Raw genomic sequence first — 19,503 nt, forward strand, 5'->3', positions numbered from 1 at the left:
CAGGGAAGGCGTGGAATAATATTTTGAGGTTCCTTCCAACTCTGAAATTATATGTTCTGTGATGTGTATGATACCTGTCTCAGGGGTAGTTATGAAGGACTCCTTAGTAACCCTAATACTAGATGTAGATAGATGTGTGTGCGCCAGCTACATAGAGGTGAGCTAACATCTCTTGGTAAATGCATGATTTAGACAAAAGCTGTCCCAAGTTGAAGGTATATTTTAGGACCTAGTTAGTAATAAAAGCTATAGAATTTTCATAGACACTTATAAACTAGATAAGCTGATTTAAACTAGAGTTTTATTTTCATTCTGGCATCAGGTTTAAACTTTATCTCCCACCTCAATCTTTCCCCTGTTCTCAAATTGTTCTTTTTTTCTTTTTTTTTTTTTACAGTTGAAAGTAGTTTGAGGAACTGTTGGGAAATAGAAAGGATCTCTCAGCTCCCTGGCTTGTGAAGAGGTTGTCATCAAACAAATATTCACTGAAGGCCTTATATGATATGAAATGCACAGTCTTACCAATTGTATGGTTTTCAGAATCCGTGCTGCCATTTTGATTTCAGTGTGTGATGCTTCTCATCATCCCTAATTTGAATCAGAAGTTACCAGCTCTCACTGACCTTTTGTGGTGGTAGAATCCAAGTCAGATCTGGATACAGGAATTTTATATTGCTTTTTTATGGGGGACCCCAAAATGGAAACAACTGGAGAGGGTAGGGCCAATGCCAGCATTGCTCATTGCTTTGGTATCCCAGATCCAGAACAGCTTTCTGTCTCTTCTACGACCACCTAGGCCTCCTCCCCTGTTTAGGAGCCCTGCAGCAAGTAATGCCTTTCACTCAATGGAAAGAGTGGTTGCTGAAACTCAGACCCTAAGAGATCTGGAGACAGTGAGTGGGAGGATCAGGGAGAAGCATGTGATAGTATTTCTGGAAAGTTTGTTTCCAAACTGAATTCTTGCTGACTTAAATGTTCCTGTCCTCTAACTGCTGCCTTTGAGATTTGCCCTACGTGGTTGTGGGAAATTGGAGTGCAACCACCCACTCCCACATGTTCTCTTGGCCTTTTCACACCTATGTAGTCCTAAACCAGTGGGCCTGTCTCTCCTAGGGTATCCTGAAAATATCTGCGTTTTCCCCCATTATTTGAAAAGGTGGTTGTTGGCCCTGCCTGTCATTGGTTTTTTTTTTTAATGTATGGAGTTAAGGTGCCTCTGAAAAGCAATTTACAGTCTCTGTCCGACTCTGCTGGTTTCCTGAAAACAATGGCAAAGTGCTGTCTAAATTGCGTGGTTCCATTGTTCGATTGTATCTACCTCCCTACCTTCAGAGGAAGAGGTTGAAGGCCCCAGACTTTCTGCTATGCTCACTGTCTCAGCTTTATGAGAGAGACTCAGCCAGAGTTAAGGGTGGTGGAAATTGGAACATTGGAAGACTCCCTACTCCAACCCCTCCCCCCCCATTATCATTTGATCTCCCCTTGCTACTTTTTGATGGCTGGCTTCACTGATCTCTTAGAGTTGGGAAAGTCTATAGATTAGGGAGTACCAGAAGACCTGGGTTTGAATCCTGCCTCAGACACTTAGTAGCTATATGGAGCTGGGCAAATATCTTAATCCAGAGTTCTCCCATCTGTGAGATGGGGATAATAATAACACCTACCTCATAGGGTGGTTGTGAGAATGAAATGAGTGTGTTAAGTGCTTTGAAAACCTTAAAGTGCTATATAAATGCTTATTGGGACATTGGTTGAGAAAGACTTTTAACCCTTGCATTCCTAGTCCAGAGCACTTGAAAGCCATTTGCAGGAGAGTGTGATTGAAAGACTAACAGGGCTGACCTCACCTAGATGATATAATAATAGTGATAGCTGGCAGTGTAACAACTGTGCATAAAGGCCATATCTTGGGGTCAGAAAGACCTGGATTCAAAGTTCTGATTGACACCTACTAGCTTTTATGACCATGGGCAAGTCACTTAACCCTTCAGGGTCCTCAGGCAAATAGCTTATCTATAAATTACAGATCAGTTGATTAGGATCAGTAAAAAATAAAAATAAGCAGCAAAATTAGCCAAATTAAGCAAGACCAGAATGAGGAAAAAGCAAGAATGAGGAAAAGATATGGTGTACAATTGAAACAACCCAATTCTGAACTATTTTAACAAGTAATCAGGAATGGAAAATGGGAAATTGAGATCAGAAATAGCAATAACATCCATTACAATAATTTTATGTAGAAGTTTAACTGCTGTAACTCTATTGACCCAACAAGTGGCATCCAGAAAGGAACTTGACAAATAGTTAACAAACAGAGAAAGATGGTGGCCAAATGTAACACTGGTTTGGAACGTAAACTTATTCATAAAATCAGAGGAAGAAGGATGATGGATGATAATAAGTAGTATCATCTTTTAAAGCAGAGAAAAGCAGTGGAAGGTGAAACTCGTTTAAAGAAAACTTAGCAAGATTACAGCTAAGCAAAGTCATCCCAGAAGCAGTTAAAGACAGAAATGGAAGGACCACAAGTAGAAGAAAAATGGGAAAGATCTGTCAAGACTAGTATTACAAACTGTTCTTGCCATTAAGGAGAGTGGAACCCTACACTCAGACCCTAACATCACAGTACCAGATGTGCTTATAGAAGAGGTAGAAATGGTACTGAAGAGACCCAAGATGGGAAAACGAAGAATTTATGGAGGAGGTCTATGCTGAAGGAGTCATGATCACAAGAGTGCTAAGGAATGCAAGGTATTAGAAGGTACCAAAGACATAGAAAGCAATTTCTGCCCTTGGTAAGGGTAGAGGGGCAGGGGGATGGGAGAGAGAGAAAAAAAAATCTATATAAAAATTGAGGGCATCCTCAATGGGAGTTTCAGTGGGGAACAAGCAGGCTGCCGCAATTGCTATTCAACAATAGATGTTGTCTTTATCATGTTACAATTCCCTGGTAGAATGTCAGATTCCATTGTGCTTGTTACTTGTTGAATATGTAAAAATATTTGGCTCAATAGTGCAAAACACCACTTAGAGGTCCTTTTTCCAACACTTTCTCCCATCCATACATAAAAATCATTTGAAATTCCTTTAAAGACATGATCACAAAAATAATCTTGTTCAACAGTCATCATAAACATCAGGCAAGGTATAAAACAGTATGCTCACCAACTGTGGTAGCTACTGTGATAGAGGAGATCCATTGCAGAGGCTGAGTTGAAGAGGGTTTCTCTGTGGATGGTGAGATTGAGATGCTTGTGTTTTGGAATGACATTTGTGCTGGTTTTACCAACCCTGGTGACACTGTGGAGCCTCCTGGCAGAGGTCTCTAACTATGAGAAAGTCAGCCCTGGCCATCCACATGGGAAAAACCAACTAAATGAAAAAAACGCATATTTCCCAGATTATCAAATGCTTCTGTATGGAAGGCCTATAGAAGTTGTCTCTCGGTGTGTATATCTTGGGCCAGACAGTACAGGTGGACGACGAGTTGGGCCCATAGTTGAACGGGTGGAAGAGATTAGTTGAATTGCCTTTGGGAAAATACAAAACTCTTTTAATGACCCCAAGTTTCCCATGGAAATAAAACCCCATCTTTGTAATGCCTATATTCTTTTTCTAGTGTTGCCCTATGGCAGTGAGATGTGGAATACAACAATCTCTAAAGAATTAATAACATATAATGGAGAATACATGGGGGTGGGGTGAGCAAGCTGCAGCATATAACCAATGGGTACCTTCAAAGAAGAAGAAGATACCATCAAGGAAATGGATGCTGAGAAGATGGGCTGGTTATCTGGCAAAGAGATGACAGGTGTTCTACTGGATCCTCAAAATGTCAACACTTCTATGGTGAATTGGTGAGAAGATTTGGATGAGGGTCACAGGGAATAGACAGGCACAGCTATTGGTCGCAATCTATATTGTTGGGGGAAATACCCAAATCAATGACGTCTTGGGTCCATGTATTGATCTGTATTGGTGAATGGAGTTTATATATCTGGAGTTCCCCATGATGACGACATCATGGAGGGAGTGAGGGAGGGGAATGATTGTCACTTAGTGCTTTAAAATTTTCAAAATGGGGGCAGCTAGGTGGTGCAGTAGATAGAGTACCGGCCCTGGATTCAGGAGGACCTGAGTTCAAATCCAGCCTCAGACACATAACACTTACTAGCTGTGTGACCCTGGGCAAGTCACTTAACCCCATTGCCTAGCAAATAAAAAAAAATAAAAATAAAAAAATAAAAATTTTCAAAGTGCTTCATCACAACCATGTGAGATGGATATTATAGGTAGTATTTATTCCTGTTTTACACATGAGAAAAGTAAGGACTCCAAGTTCCTAACTCCACTCCATGCCCTGTATTGTCCTGCCTCTCTATGATTCAAGGAGGATCAGACTTTGACAATTCCCTACTCCCCACCCCCATCTATTCTACCTATCAAATACCTTCAAATTCCCCAGTACAGAGTAATTCCCTTTAAGCATGTCCCTCTTCAGGCTGCCTCTTTTAAAGTCCAAATGTTCCTAGGTGGGGTAATGGTAAGTTATCCTTAATTTTTAACACCTTAATGTGAATCAGTTGGTCATATTCTAGCTTTTTGGTAGTTGGCTTAAATGACAGTATGAAGGAAGGAGAGTTTGGTTGGGAGAGAGAAAGAAGGAATAAAATTGGAGCATTGGGCACACTACTGAAAGAGGAAAGACCTGGAAGATGGAGTGCCATGTGGAGAACTCCAAGTGTCCAGAGGAAAATATAAGGGCCCTAGGAACCTGAAAGGGATATAGGGAGAGGGAGAACATAAGGAATAGAAAGAGTGTAAGAGACAAGTTTTACCTACTTCATAATTGTGCTTGGAATTAATCCTAGTTTAGGGGCAGCTAGGTGGAGCAGTGAATGGAGCTCCAGCCTTGGAGTCAGGCGGACCTGAGTTCAAATCCAGCCTCAGACACTTGATACTTACTAGCTGTGTGACCCTGGGCAAGTCACTTAACCCAGATTGCCTTATTAAAAAAAAAAAAAGAATCCTAGTTTGTAAAGTCATCTTTAAAAAGATTCTGTCCTGACACTGCGGATAAAGTGGAGACTCTGGTGCCTCTTCCCTCTTAATGTTTATTCAAATGTATCCTGCTTTTCATTCCATTCTAGAGTTTCTATAGATGTGGGGTTTCAATTTAGGCAAGGCACTGTGTTAAGCACTGGGGATATATATATGAAAAGGCTGTCTAATGGGGAAGATAACATGCAAACAACTGTACAAACAATAATATAGATGGAATAAATCAGAGATAATCTACAGAGGAAAGGCACTAGAATTAAGGGAGATAGAGTCTAGTGAGATAATTTGTGGACTGTCAAGGTAAAAACCAGAGAGTGACAGCTATGGCTTCCCTCTGGAATTCAGGATGAATAACCTGAATGGATCTGGTCAGAAGACCTTTTTCACAGAAACGATCCACAGCAAATATTTGGCTAGAATTGTATTTGCCCCTCCATCCCCCCAATATTTTCTATGGTGCCCATGGAAGGAAGGAAGTGTGATAATGCACTTGACTAAACATGGAAGTAGAACTCATGAGAATTCAAGGGCTCCCGTCCCTTTAAAATCCTCCTCTTGCCTCATTCAACAAGAGATCTGAGTCACCAGTCATTGTGGCATTAGCCAAATCCTGAGAATTATCATAGAATCAATGTATGTTGCGAGTGGGGAGGCTGACAGGAGGGCTGGCCTTATGCCTAGTGAGCACAGATAATTGCCTGTGTGTTGTAATTTGAGTGATGCTGGGAAAATTTGGCTTCCCCAAATTCTCTACACCCCACTATTCTTTAACTATGTCTGAAACTCTACCTATAAATTTTGTTCCTTTGGGTTAAACATTAGCCCCCTTTCTGTGACTCTTCTTTCAAAAATAAATGGAAGCATCTCTAAGAGGAGTAACATATTGAGTCACTAATGTTTTAGTGTGAATTAGTTTATCAGATTGCTTACTCTTCTGGTAGCTGGGTGCCTGAATGACGGTGGGGGTGGGGAGGTAATGAAGGGTGAGGAACAGAGGAGCCACAGTGAAAATAGTGGAAAGGGTACATTAAGAGGAAAGATGGCTGGTGCTGACAGGAACCTTTGCTGACTTAACAATTTTATCTGGGACAGGCCCCAATCAGAGTCTGTGGATGGGTTAGGAAATGTCACCCCAAACTTTGGCGGCTTACCCCTCCACATTGGGTTGGTATCTCCTAAAACAGCACATTGTAAATGCATTCAGATAACCCAAACTCAACACATCTCCAAAGAATATGATTTGTCTCTGTCATGCTCTCACTCCACCTCCGATGACCCCAGAATCCTTGATGAAATGAATTCTGATCTGGGGAAATGTAATGGATCTCTGAATTCTCTTTGGGAGACAACATGAGTGGTTTCAGGCTGAACCTCTCCACCATCTGATCCTCTACCCATTTCAATGCATGGGAATGTATTCCACCCTTTTATTGGCCTTTCACTTTTTGAGGTATTGGCTTCCTGTATCTAGGGAGCAGGAATTTAGGGTGAAAGGCCTATATGCCCCCCTCCACCTCAAGTTTGAGGAAATACCTCTGAGAGTTAGGATGGAGCACTAGAGTTGAGACGGGGCATATAGGGATTGTTAGTGGTGAAACTTTTATGACAACGTTCAAGACCCATCCTGGGCCTCTCAAATGAGGGACTAGTCGAGGTGATGGAGTTAGTGTTTTCCCCAACTGTGCTTTGGAGAGGCCACTGTTTCCTGTCTAGGGCTCTCCGTCCTCCAATATACCAGGCAGGAACGGAGGGGGGAAAATCACTAATATGAGTCTGGGATGGGGATTATGGAGTCTAAACACAGGCTTATGGAATCTATGTGTGTAGAACAAATTACTCCTTTATCTCTGCCTTCATACTGAAAAAATTATGAGGCTCAACAGAGATGGCAAGAGCCACTTGGATGGAGCTGTTTAAAACCAGGCAGCAGGCAGGTCCCTGACCAATGGACTGCTCCTCTCAGGCTTGGCCGGTGCCGGGGTGGAGATGGAATGAGGGATGGAGTGGGGGTGGGAGGCTCTGTGATCTAATAGGGCATGTCCTGCTCTTCAATTTGGGTGTCCATGAGCCTGTCAGAGTGAAGGAAAGCAGAATATGATGATGGCGGTGGTGGTGAGGAGGAAAACCAGATTTCCATGATCTGTTTCAGTCCTGGAAGGACGAATACAGGGCTTGTAGCTGGCTGGTGGGGTTGTCCTTGACCTTGCAGCTGGGGTGGGAGGTGAGAAGGGGTGGAGGTTGGCCTCATTAGTCCTGGGGCCAAGAAGCTGAGTGGGTCATATTAATACCCATGGCTCAGATGGTAGGGTGGCAGGAGTGGTTTGGGGGGTTGATGGAGGAGGGCAGCAGGAGAAAACAGAAAGGTTCAATGGACCAAAAGCTACCACCGTGAGGGTGGGGAAGATGCCCTAATTAGCAGTCATTAAAACTGCCAGGAGAGCAAAGAGGTGACTACTCAGGAAGATGAAGACTGGATTTGGAGTAGGGAAGAGTGAGAAACTGACTGTCCTCCAACCCCTTGTTTTCTAAATCCCTGGCCTTCACAATCTCAGTTCCCTCCAGGTAAAGAATGGAGGGAGGAGACAAGAAATGAAAGGAACATGAAAAACCCAGTGACTCAAACACAGAGGAACACCCATGCACATGCTTGCCCCCCGCCACACACACATACCCTAAAATATCCATTGATTATAGTAGAAATGTAGAATTTTTCGAGTTGGAAAAGGTCTTGGAGCAGAGGTCCTTAACCCTTCTTGGCCCATGAATGAATCCCTTGGGCAGTCTGGTGAAAGCTGGAGACCCAGCCCCATCTCAGAATTATGTTTTTAAATGCATAAAATAAATACATAAGATTACAAAGGAAACTGATTATATTGAAATATGATTATCAGAATATCTCTCAAATACCTCAGAATCTTCCCAAATTCCAGTTTAAGAATTCCTGATCGAATGAGTGTAACGATTATAATAATACAACCAGGAAATGTCTGTCTCCACAGAAAGTTATTAAAATGCATTTGGCTGATGCCCAAGCTTTCATGTATTACAGCCAGATTAATTAAGAATAATGATAGGAATAGGAATGATTAAAAGGAATTCTCCAAATTCATAATTCTTCCTTTGAGGACCACATTGTGCCTTGCCCAAGTGATTTAATTCATTTTCAGAGGCAAGGTCTAGCCTTATTATTCCCATTTTGCAGATAGAGAAATTGAGACCTTAAGAAGGGAGAGTCAGCCTGTGATGCAGCTAATTGTAGCTAGGGCCTACCAAGGGTGGCTTTTCTCTCTTTGGGCCAGGATTACACCATGTAGTTTCTCATTCTTCCCCACCCCAAATCCAGTCTTCGTTTTTTCTGAGTTGTCACCTATGTGTTCTCCTGTCAGTTTTAATGATTGCTAATTAGGGCATTTTCCCCACCCCAACACCCCCTACAATTCCACACCCCTATGGGCTGGTAGCTTTTGTCCATTGAAGCTTTTTGTTTCTTCTCCCTGCCCTCCTCCATCAACCCCCAAACCACTCCTGCTCCCTACACCAGACACCAATGAAGACAAGAAACACCATCCACGTTCACTTGACTCTGACCTTGCTTTAACAGGCTAAACAGAAGACCAGAGAAGCTCATTATTATTATTTTTTTCAATCAGCCACCAAGACTTTGTCATTAGGTTTCTATAGGCACTGTGCAGATGAAATAATGAAATAATAAAATAATAAAATAATACTTGACTTTTACATCAGCCTTTGAACTTTTTCTAAGTGCTTTATATCTAATAATAATAATAGCTAGCTTGAAGGTACACAAAAGTTCTTTATATATGTTATCTTCTTTGGTTCTCCCAACAACCCTGGAAGGTAGGTACTACTGCCATCCCCATTTTACAGATGAAGAAACTAAGAGAGAGGCTAAGTGACCAGTCCAAGGTCACACAACTAGTAAGTGCCTGAGGCAAGATTTTAACTTAGGTCTTCTGGGTTCCCAGTCCCACACTCTATCCAGAGCCCCCACCTACCTGCCAGTAGTGACCTCAGCCCTGAAAAGTGGTATGGCAGATATCATCCCTGTTTTACAAACAGGAAAACTGAAGACTAGAGATGTCAAATTATATATTCAAGACCACACATCCGGTTTATGGGGTGGGGTCTGGAACCTAGCTCTGGAATCTAGCTCAGCTCTCTTCTCACTGGCCTACAAGGGTCCCGTAGATGAGGGACCAACTTCCAGTGTGGAAGCTAATGCTGGAAAGACAGAATATTCAAGGATGGAAGAAGGCCACAAATCAGGTTGATAGATAATGATAATATTAATAACTCCCATTTCCATATTGTTTTGAGGTATACAAAGGACTTTTCTCATAATAATCCTATCAGGTAAATAATTATTACCCTGTCACTGAAGCTTACGAAGGTTAAGTGACTCGCCCAGCTGGTAAATGTTGGAGCTCACATTCATGGCCACACACCAAGTGGCGACGTGCCTGATCATCCTCTTTGGACACCAGGCTGGCCGCTTAGGGAGCAGACAGACAAAGTAGGACCCACCATAAACACCAAGGACGGAAGGACCCAAATACTGACACTAGAAACAGCCCAACCAGATGCCAGCAGGTTGTGGGTGCCTAGGAAAGTCAGGCTCTCCTCCCTCAGAGGCCTGCCTGCTCCAGGATGACACCCCCACCCCAATCCCATACACAGAGCAAGCACAGAACTGAGGTGTTCCTGGGAAGTAGGCTGCTCTGGGCATTGCTGTCACCAGCAGGTGGTTGTCAAGGCTTTACCTAGACATGAGCCAGCATTTCTTCAGGTCCCAGGGGTTGAATGTCTTCTGCAATGGGAGGCTCAGTTTCTTGTGGGAAGAAGTCATCTGTAAGCCCAGCTTTCAGGAAGAAAGAACTAGGAAAGAATGAAAGGAAAGCAATCACATACGTTGCTGATCATGTTTGCCTCAAACAGTCAGTTAATCAATAAACATTTATTAAGCATCTACTATGTACCAGGCATTGTGCTAAGTGCTGGGGATACAAAAAAGGCAAGAGACATTCCCTGCCCTCAAGGAGCTTACAGTCTAACGGAGGAAACAACATGCGGACAAACTCATACAAAGCAAACTGTGGACATAATAAATAGGAAATAATTAAGAGGGAAGGCACTGGGAGGGGTTGGGGAAGGCTACCTGTAGGAGGTGGGATTTTAATTGGTACTTCAAGGAAGCCAGTGAGGTCAGGGGTTGGAGGGGAAGAGGGAGTGCGTTCCAGGCAGGGTGGTATTGATATTCTAACCATTTCACATGTTCGTATTTCATATGCGTTTACCCACAGTTCAGTATGCTTGGTTTGTATTTCAGTTCTACGTCCTCAGATCATTTCATATGCAGTTAAGTGGTCAACTCACAGGTGATTATCCCCAAGTTTTGTTTATACCTAGGGCTGGAGTCAGGAAGATCCGTGTTCAAAAACAGCCTCAGATACTTACTAGCTATATGACCTTGGGCATGTCACTTAAACTCAGTCTGCCTCGGTTTCCTCATCTATAAACTGAGGATGATAATAGGACCTATCTCAAAGGTTGTTGTGAGGATATTTGGTAAAGCTCTTAGCACAGTGCCTGCTGTGTAGTAGGCTTCTAATGCTTGTTTCCTTCTCTCCTTCCTACTCAGTTCACGTGTGACTGGCTCTCATAACTCAGCATGCTGAGCTCACATCTGATTTTCCCACCGTTTAGCATGCTCAGCTCATGTGTGATGGTCACAGCTTAGCATGCTCATCTCATCTTATGTGATTAGCCCACAGCTCAGTGGGCTTGGTTCATATGCGACTGTCCTGGAGCTTAGCCTGGGAGGTTTGCATATCACTAACTCACAGCTTAGCACACTTGGATTACATGTCACTAGCCTACATTTAGTATGTTTGGCTTACATGTGAATATCCCACAGCTCAGTGTGCTCAGGCCAGCTATTTAGGAGGGAACCTCCCAGTACAGAAGGAAAATATTAACTCTGCACTCTGGCTTGTCTGCCTGTCCTCTCCCCCACCTCATTTTTTTGTTTTTCAGTCAAGCTGTAAACCCCTCTGGCTCGTTCTCCCCACCTCTCTTGTTCCAGGCTTTGTTGGTTCTACATTGTAATGCCTGTCGTGGAGTTTAGGTTCTGGGGGAGCAGGGGGTAACCCTGGGGTAATCCAGGTAAAGCGAAAACAAAGGCACATGCCCTCTGGGTCTTTTTAGGGATGATTGGGAAGGACAATCTCATTGTCTGTCTCTTTTAGCTTTTCTTCTCTCTGAGAATTCTAGTGATCAACAGACACTGGCCTTCGATGATTCCCCATCTCACCTCTGAGCCTTTCCATTGGCCCCAGACTTGGAATGTTCTCCCACCTCACCTCCAACCTCTTGGCTTTCCCCGACCTCTCCAAGAGTCAGCTCAACTCCCACCTTCTGCAGGACGCCTCCTCCAGCCCCACCCCCTCCACCAAATTACCATGTCCATATATATTATATATGTGTGTGTGTGTATGTGTGCACATACACACATACACACAACACATATATACACACATATATACGTATATGTATATATATATACATCTTATGTGTACCTAATCATTTGCATGTGTGACCCCCGTAAGAAGGTGAACTCCTTTGTGGGCAGGGACAGTGTTTTTACCTTACTTCGTATCCCCAGCACTTAGCACAGTGCCTGACAGAGAGTAATCACTGAATAAATGCTTATTTACTGACTGATTAAGAAGATGACCATCTGAGACATGAGACAGGACATTGCCCGGTGTGTTTATGAGTTAATAAATGAATCCAACCCTGGCTTAGGAGGAGTGGGTGGCCATCTCTAATGGAAAGCCACACTGCTCCTCTCCCTCTTACTTTCTGCCTCTGCTTTCTTTTCTTCCTCCTCCTCTTTTCCCTCTTTCCCCACCTAGTCTCCTTCCCCCCAATGCTTTTCTTCTTTCTCTTTATCCTCCCTCACTTTCCTCCTCTTTTTCCATGTCCTTTTTGGCTTTCTTCTCTTTCACTCTCCCTTCTTTTTCTCCTCCTCCCTTCCTTTTCTCCTCTTCTTTCTTCTCCTCCATTCCCCAGCCTGGGGCGGCCCAAGCTTGGAGTCAGCACAGTTAACTCAAGTAGCAGGAAAAACTCGCCCCATTCTCCAAGCTGCGGAACATCTGTGCCCAGACAAAGCCAGCTATTAATTCTGGGCTTTGTGTGACTGTTTGGGTGTTGAATTCCACTCGGCTCTGCTGGCGATTTTAAGGGGAGGTTGGAGGGGATTTAGCAACAACAAAAGAAACCTACTGAGGGGAGCTGGGGGCAAGGGGGGGAGGGTATGCAAACCTAAACCACAGTCACTCTGAGCCTTGATGAAGGGACATTTGGGAAACTGGTTGCTGGGGCGTCCTGGGGTGGATCCTTTAATCTGCCCAGCATCAGCAAAGCTTAAGTACAGTAAGCAGCGGGAACAACCCATGTCTCCTCTGTTTTTTTGCTAGGTTCTCAATCCCTTCCTCCACTCATCAAGAAAGAAATAGCCTTTGCCCAGGCTCTGAGCCTAGAGTCTCCTCCCCTGGCAGGCAGGGCCAAGTGTGGGGAAGCCGTTCTTGCCAGACATTCTCGACAGAAGGCCTTCTGGGAAGCAGCCCCACTCCTGCCTCCACCCCAGGGGAAGAGGTCCGAATGCTGAGCCCCAAAGGAGGAGGCAGAAGGAGCCATTCCACGTTGGAGGCAAGAGAGATGGTGCCCAGAGACAGAGAGCTGTGTAGACAGCCATGGTTACAAGAAGAGCCACACAGAGAGGGAAGGACAAGGACAGTCACAGAGACGATAGTCACACAGACATGGAGCTGGAGAGACAGGTGCATAGAGACAGAGGCGGAGAAACACAGATGGGGTTATAGAAACAGATCACAGCCTAGGACCCTGTCCAGTGACTGGGGAGGTGTCTCAGTGGGCTCATGCATCATTGTTTGTCGTTGTGGTAGGCCAGCTAGGAGGAGAAGTGGATGAAGCATTGGGCCTGAGTCAAAAAGACCTGAGTTCAAAACCTGCCTAAGACAGCTTACTAGATATGTGACCCTAGGCGTCACTTAAACCCTATCTGCGTCAGTTTTCTCATCTGTAAAATGGGGATAATGATAACACCAACCCCCCAGGTTGTTGTGAGGATAAAATGAGATAATATTTGTAAAGTGCTTTGCTAACATGAAAGCACTCTATGTTGTTCAGGTGTTTTCAGTCATGTCTGACTCTTCATGACCCCATTTGGGGTTTTCTTGGCAAAGAAACTGAAGTGGTTTGTCATTTCCTTCTCCAGCTCATTTTATAGATGGGGAAATTGAAGCAAACAGGTGAAATGACTTGCCCAGGGTCACAGAGCTAATAAGTATCTGATGCTGGATTTGAACTCAGGTCTTCCTGACTCCAGGCCCAGTGCTCTATCCACTTAGTCACCTGGCTGCCCCATTTATACAAGGATATGCTGGGTAAATGTTTAATAACTGGCTCTCTGAAAAAAATGTACACACAACACACTTTTAAGTATAATATGCATTATTAATATTTTCACTATCTGACCAACAAAACAATAAATAAGCCCTTATTTTTAGTGCTTGCTGATTTCCCAGGTGTAAATGCTGCCACCGAAAGTTTAACAATCAACTCTGCAGACAATTGGCTCCAGTATTCCCTGGTAACCCTACCGTTAGTCAAGTCATTGAATTTGCAACTCTGCTGGGTTTCAGATCCACAGAACAAGATGCCCCTCCCAGGATAAACTGATGGCTTCCAATCTCATCTCCATCCTACTAATTCAGCCTTTGATACACAAAACCTTCTCCTCTTCCTTAGCCTCCACCCCCTGTGATGGGAGGGCTGGTGGGTAGACCATACTGTCCATGGAGTTTTCTTGGCAAAGACACTGGAGTGGTTTGCCATTTCCTTCTCGAGTGGATTAAGGCAAACAGAAGGTAAGTGACTTGCCCAGGGTCACACAGCTAGTGTCTGAAGACGAATTTGAACTTGGCCCAGTGCTCTATCCACTGTGCCACCCAGCTGCCCCCCCCCCCCCCCGCAAATGCTTTGCTAAAATCTAGGCAAACTGTTATCTCTAGCATTCCCCTGGTCTACCAGCTTAGTAACCCTGCCCCCCCCAAAATAATAAGTTTCATTGAGTATGACATGTTCTTGATGGAGGCACCACGCTGGCTCCTCTTAATCATAGCTTCCTAGGGCAGCTAAGTAGCATAGTAGATAGAGCACTGGACCTGGAGGAAGACCTAAACTGAAATCTACCCTCAGATTCTTACTAGCTGTGTGACCCTGGGTAAATTGCATAACATCTGTTTGCCTCAGTTTCTTCATCTGTAAAATGGGAATAATAATAGCACCTACTTCCCAGGGTTGTTATGAGGTTCAAATAAGATAATGTTTACAAAGTGTTTAGCACAGTACATGGTATACAGTAAGCTCAACAAAAATGTTATCATCATCATCATCCTTCTAAATGTTCACCAACCATCACTTAATAGTGTGTTCTAGAACTTTGAAGAAATTTTGGTCAGACTCACTGTCTTAGACTTTGCAGACTCCATCTTCTTGCCTTGTTTTTTTTTCTTTTTAAAATGGGTCGTTTGACATTTAACAATTATGCATTATCTCTCCTGTTCTCCACTGCTTTTCAAATATCATTGAACAGGCTCAATAATCACATCTGCTGATTCTTTTAGTGCCCAGTGATGTAGTTTGTCCCAGTGACTTGAATTTATTGTGAGAAGCCAAATGTTCTTGTATCATCTATCACCTGACTTGTCTTGGGTATTGTGGAATCCATTTGAAAAACCTCTTTTTTAAGTTTGTTTAGAAATATTAAATAATATTTCTCTGCTCTAAAAATTCCTTTCCAAAATCCTTGGAAAAGCCCCATGGAAAAATGGGTGATAGGTCAAGAATAAAAAGGCTTTTCTTAGGAAAATGGATTAAGGGTAATAAGGAAACTTAACTCTTTATCCTCCTCACCCATCTGAAGTAATTAGTGCTAGGACCCACCCTTCTCCACTGAAAACGAATTGAGGTATTAAAGGAAGGGAGAAGGTCCCTTGGCTGAACTCTCAGAGTGAGGGGAATGGTCCCAGAGGGAATGCTATAGAGACTTGGTTTCTCAATAATTCTGGAATATTACCAAAGCTGTATTTTGACACACTCTGATCTTTCCCATGTTCAAGGTTTCTATAACTGCTACCTGACTTTGCCTTTTGGCAAGAAGTCATGTTGGAGGAGTGTGTTAGTCTGGACGTTTCTGTCTCCAAAGCTAGATTCATGTTAAATTAAACTTAAAAAAAAATTTTTTTCTGGCTGGCTTGAGCCTAAATTGCATAGTACAGTGTTAGTATTAATATTTTTTCTTCAACACGTATCAATTCTCTTTTGACCATTTTTGTTCCGTCATTTCCAATTCACATTCATTCTCCTTTTGCCTTTAGTTCTGCTTTCTCTAGGTTGTAGATTATCAGTCCCTCCCACCCACTCAAACACTGATCCTGTTCCTTCTTTGAGCCTCCTTTTCTTTCGATATTACTAAAAAACAAAACAAACTCAACCCCTTTTTACTGTCCTTAGATTGCCTTGCCAACCTCAGCTCATTCTGAGTCTTAATGCTCTGGGTGATATTTTGAAAGGATAGGACCACACTCTAATCTTTGCTTCTATTCTCTCTCTCTCTCTCCCTCTAAATATATATATATATGTGTGTGTGTGTGTGTGTACATATACACACATGTACAATATGTATGTGTATATATAATCTATTTTGTTGACTAATATGGAAATACGTTTTGTATGACTGCACATTATAATCTATATCAAATTGCTTACCATTGAGGGAGGAAGGGGTAAAAAGGGAGGGAGAAAAATTTGGAATTCAAAATTTTTTTAAATGAATGTTAAAAATTATTTTTACATGTAATCAGGAAAAAATATTGTTAAGAAAAAAAATAAAAAAATCTATCTTGGTTGGTGAGTTTCCTGTGCATCCACATCAGTCTCTTTAGACAACTCCCATTTGTTTTCCTCACTGTAGTCCATTCCCTCTAAGTCTTCAGGATTTTATCCTCAAGGGTTTCCTATACTTCCTAGACTGACTTTCTTTGTAGAGTTTTAGTTCATGACACCCTACCTGTCGTACTCTAAGTCTTTTGAAATCTGCTTCCCCAAAAGTGTGCTCTTTCTGCATTCAGGACTTTACCTGGCTTTCCTCTCTTCTACCACCAATTCTGGAAGGGCGTAGCTACTCTCTGCTGGCACATTCCCATTATTCCCATTATTTCCCATTGTATTCCCATTTTCCCAATCAGTTCCTCCCCACGCTGAGAATTAAATCTAATGGGGAACTTCCCATTGGTGGCTCCTCTCCCCTTTGAAGGATGATAAAATATAAGCTCTTTGGCAGGGACTCTTTCAGTTATGTTACTGCCTCACCAGTACCTACTATCTGGCACATAGTAGGTATTACTAGTTGGGGGCACCTAGGTAACAAAGTGGATAGAGCATTGGGCCTATGATCAGGAAGACCTTTCAAATCCAACCTCAGATACTTACTATAGCTATGTGACCCTGGGCAAGTCACTTAACCCTGTTTGCCTCAATTTCCTCATCTGTAAAATGAGCCAGAGAACAAAATGGCAAACCACCCTAGTGTCTTTGCCAAGAAAACCACAAATGGGGTCAGAAGGAGTGAGACATAACTATAACAACTAAACAACAAAAAAAAAACTGACAAAAGTACTTTAATGACTGATTTTCAGTTTAACTCTTATTTCGGTTTCTAATATCAAAAATGAACTTCTTATCCCACATGTATTTATTAGGAAATGTTTTTAAATGTGTGTATGTGTGTATGTATACATGTGTACACATATGTGTGTAAATATATGCATACATATTGCTTATATGTTAAAAATCACTCATGTGGTATTGGAAAATTATTAATATGATAAGAATCTTGCTCAGATGATGTTTCGAGATGAGGTTTTCTCATGTCTATTTGATGATTTCATACTAGTTAACCACTGCTGGCTGAAAATCTTCAGCTGTGTAATTGGGTTTCTATAGTTCTGGAGGCCATGACAACTTCTGATCAGTACTTTCAAACATTGGGTTTTCCCCATTTGTTAACACCAGTCATGCTATGTTTATCTTGATTAGGGTAATATTATCAAGCCTATTTGTGAGGTAGGCAGGAGGGGAAGCCAATGTTCTGATGGTATTCCCCATTGATCAAATTGAATATTTGATTGTTACTAGTACAGCAACAACAGAATGTATGTGCTAAGCGTTGAAGACTCATTGAGTTTTTACCAAATCCAGCTACCTGAAACTACTCCAGGAACAGAGAGATACAGACCCTAAATCTGCTACGATCCATCTCTTTTAATTTTCTTTTAGCAAGATCCTAAATCCTAAAGCATACAGCTTAAGAGCTTAATTGTATCCTCTGTTCATACCAAGGAAGGGTCAGTTTTGTATGTGTGTGTGCACAGATATATGTGTGTGTGTATGTGTACATATGTGTATGTATGTATGTATGTATGTATGTATGTATGCTGAGAAGAAACTGGGTAAAGGAAGAATCTTAGTAGGGCTGCCCAGGGAAGGTTTCCTAGTGGTGATGTTTAGATCCAAGTTTAAACAGCCCTGAATGACATGATTAATTAGAAAAGGTAGCCACAAGTTTCACCTTGCTGTCTTCTAGGTGGTGTGGCTAAACCATTCAGCTGCTCTTTGCATCATGGTGGGATCTCAACACAGCAAGATCGGGAAGTTCCCATGAAGTCAGGTCACTCCTGCTCCTCTCCCCCCCCCCCCCACCAGCCACCTGTCCTCACTATGTATGAGCACAAAGTGACGTGCTCAGGGTCAGCTCGATGCAGCTTGTTGGCTCAGTGACTAGAGTGCTGGGCCTGGACAACTGAATTCAAATCCACTCTCAGACATTTACTACTTGGATGACTCTGGACAAAACACTTAACCTCTGTTTGTATCAGATTCCTTCCTCATCTCTAAAATGGAGATAGTAACAGCACCTACTTTGAGGGTTTTTGTGAAGATCAAATGAGACGAAATTTGCAAAGTGCTTCTTAGCACAGTATGTGACACACAGTAGGCACTTAATAAATGCTTGCTTTAAACACAAAGTCATATCTAAATAATTGGAAAACCATCAGTTGCTCATGTTTAGGCTGAGCTAATATAATAAAAATGACAATTCTACCTAAGCTAATTTACTTATTCAGTGCCATACCAATCAAACTACCAAAAAATTATCTTATAGAGCTAGAAAAAACAATAACAAATTTCATGTTGAAGAAAAAAAGGTCCAGAATATCAAGGGAACTAATGAAAGAAATGCAAGGGAAGGTGGCCTAGTTGTACCAGATCTTAAATTGTATTGTAAAGCAGCAATCATCAAAACTGCTTGGTACTGGCTAAGAAATAGAGTGATAGATCAATGGAATAGGTTAGGTATGCAAGACACAGTAGTCAATGGCTATAGTAATCTTCTATTTGATAAATCCAAAGAATCCAGCTTCTGGGATAAGAAATCACTATTTAACAAAAACTGCTGGAAAACTGCTGGAAATAGTATGGCAGAAACTGGGCATAGACCAACATCTTATACCCTATACCAAGATAAAGTCAAAATGGGTACAGGATTTAGATATAAAGACTGATACTATAAGCAAACTAGGAAAGCAAGGAATAGTCTACCTTTCAGATCTATGGAGAAGGGAAGAATTTGTGACCAAACAAGAGACAAAGAACATTATGAAATGCAAAATGGATAATTTTGATTATATTACATTGAAAAGTTTTTGCATAAACAAAGCCAATGCATCCAAGATTAGGAGGGAAGCAGAAAACTGGGAAGAAATTCTTATAACCAATATCTCTGATAAAGGCCTCATTCTAAAATATGTAGAGAACTGAGTCAAATTTATAAGAATACAGGTCATTTCCCAACTGATAAGTGGTCAAGGGTATGACCAGGCAATTTTCAGAGGAAGAAATTAAAGCTATCTATAGTCATATGAAAAAATATTCTAAATCACTAGAGAAATGCAAATCAAAACGACTCTGAGGTACAACATCACACCTATCAGATTGGCTAACATGACAAAACAGGACAATGATAAATGCTGGAGAGAATGTGGGGAAAATTGGAACACTAATGCATTGTTGTTGGAGTTGTGAAGTGATCTAACCATTTTGGAGAGCAATTTGGAACTATGTCCAAAGGGCTATAAAAATGTGTATACCCTTTGTCCCAGCAATAACACTTCTAGGGCTATATCCCAAAGAGATCATAAAAATGGGAAACGGACACACATGTACAAAAATATTCATAGCAGCTCTTTTTGTCGTAGCAAAGAATTGGAAATTGAG

Source organism: Vombatus ursinus, unplaced genomic scaffold (genome assembly GCF_900497805.2).
Source record: "Vombatus ursinus unplaced genomic scaffold, bare-nosed wombat genome assembly UNPS02014778.1, whole genome shotgun sequence".
NCBI classification, from domain to species: domain Eukaryota; kingdom Metazoa; phylum Chordata; class Mammalia; order Diprotodontia; family Vombatidae; genus Vombatus; species Vombatus ursinus.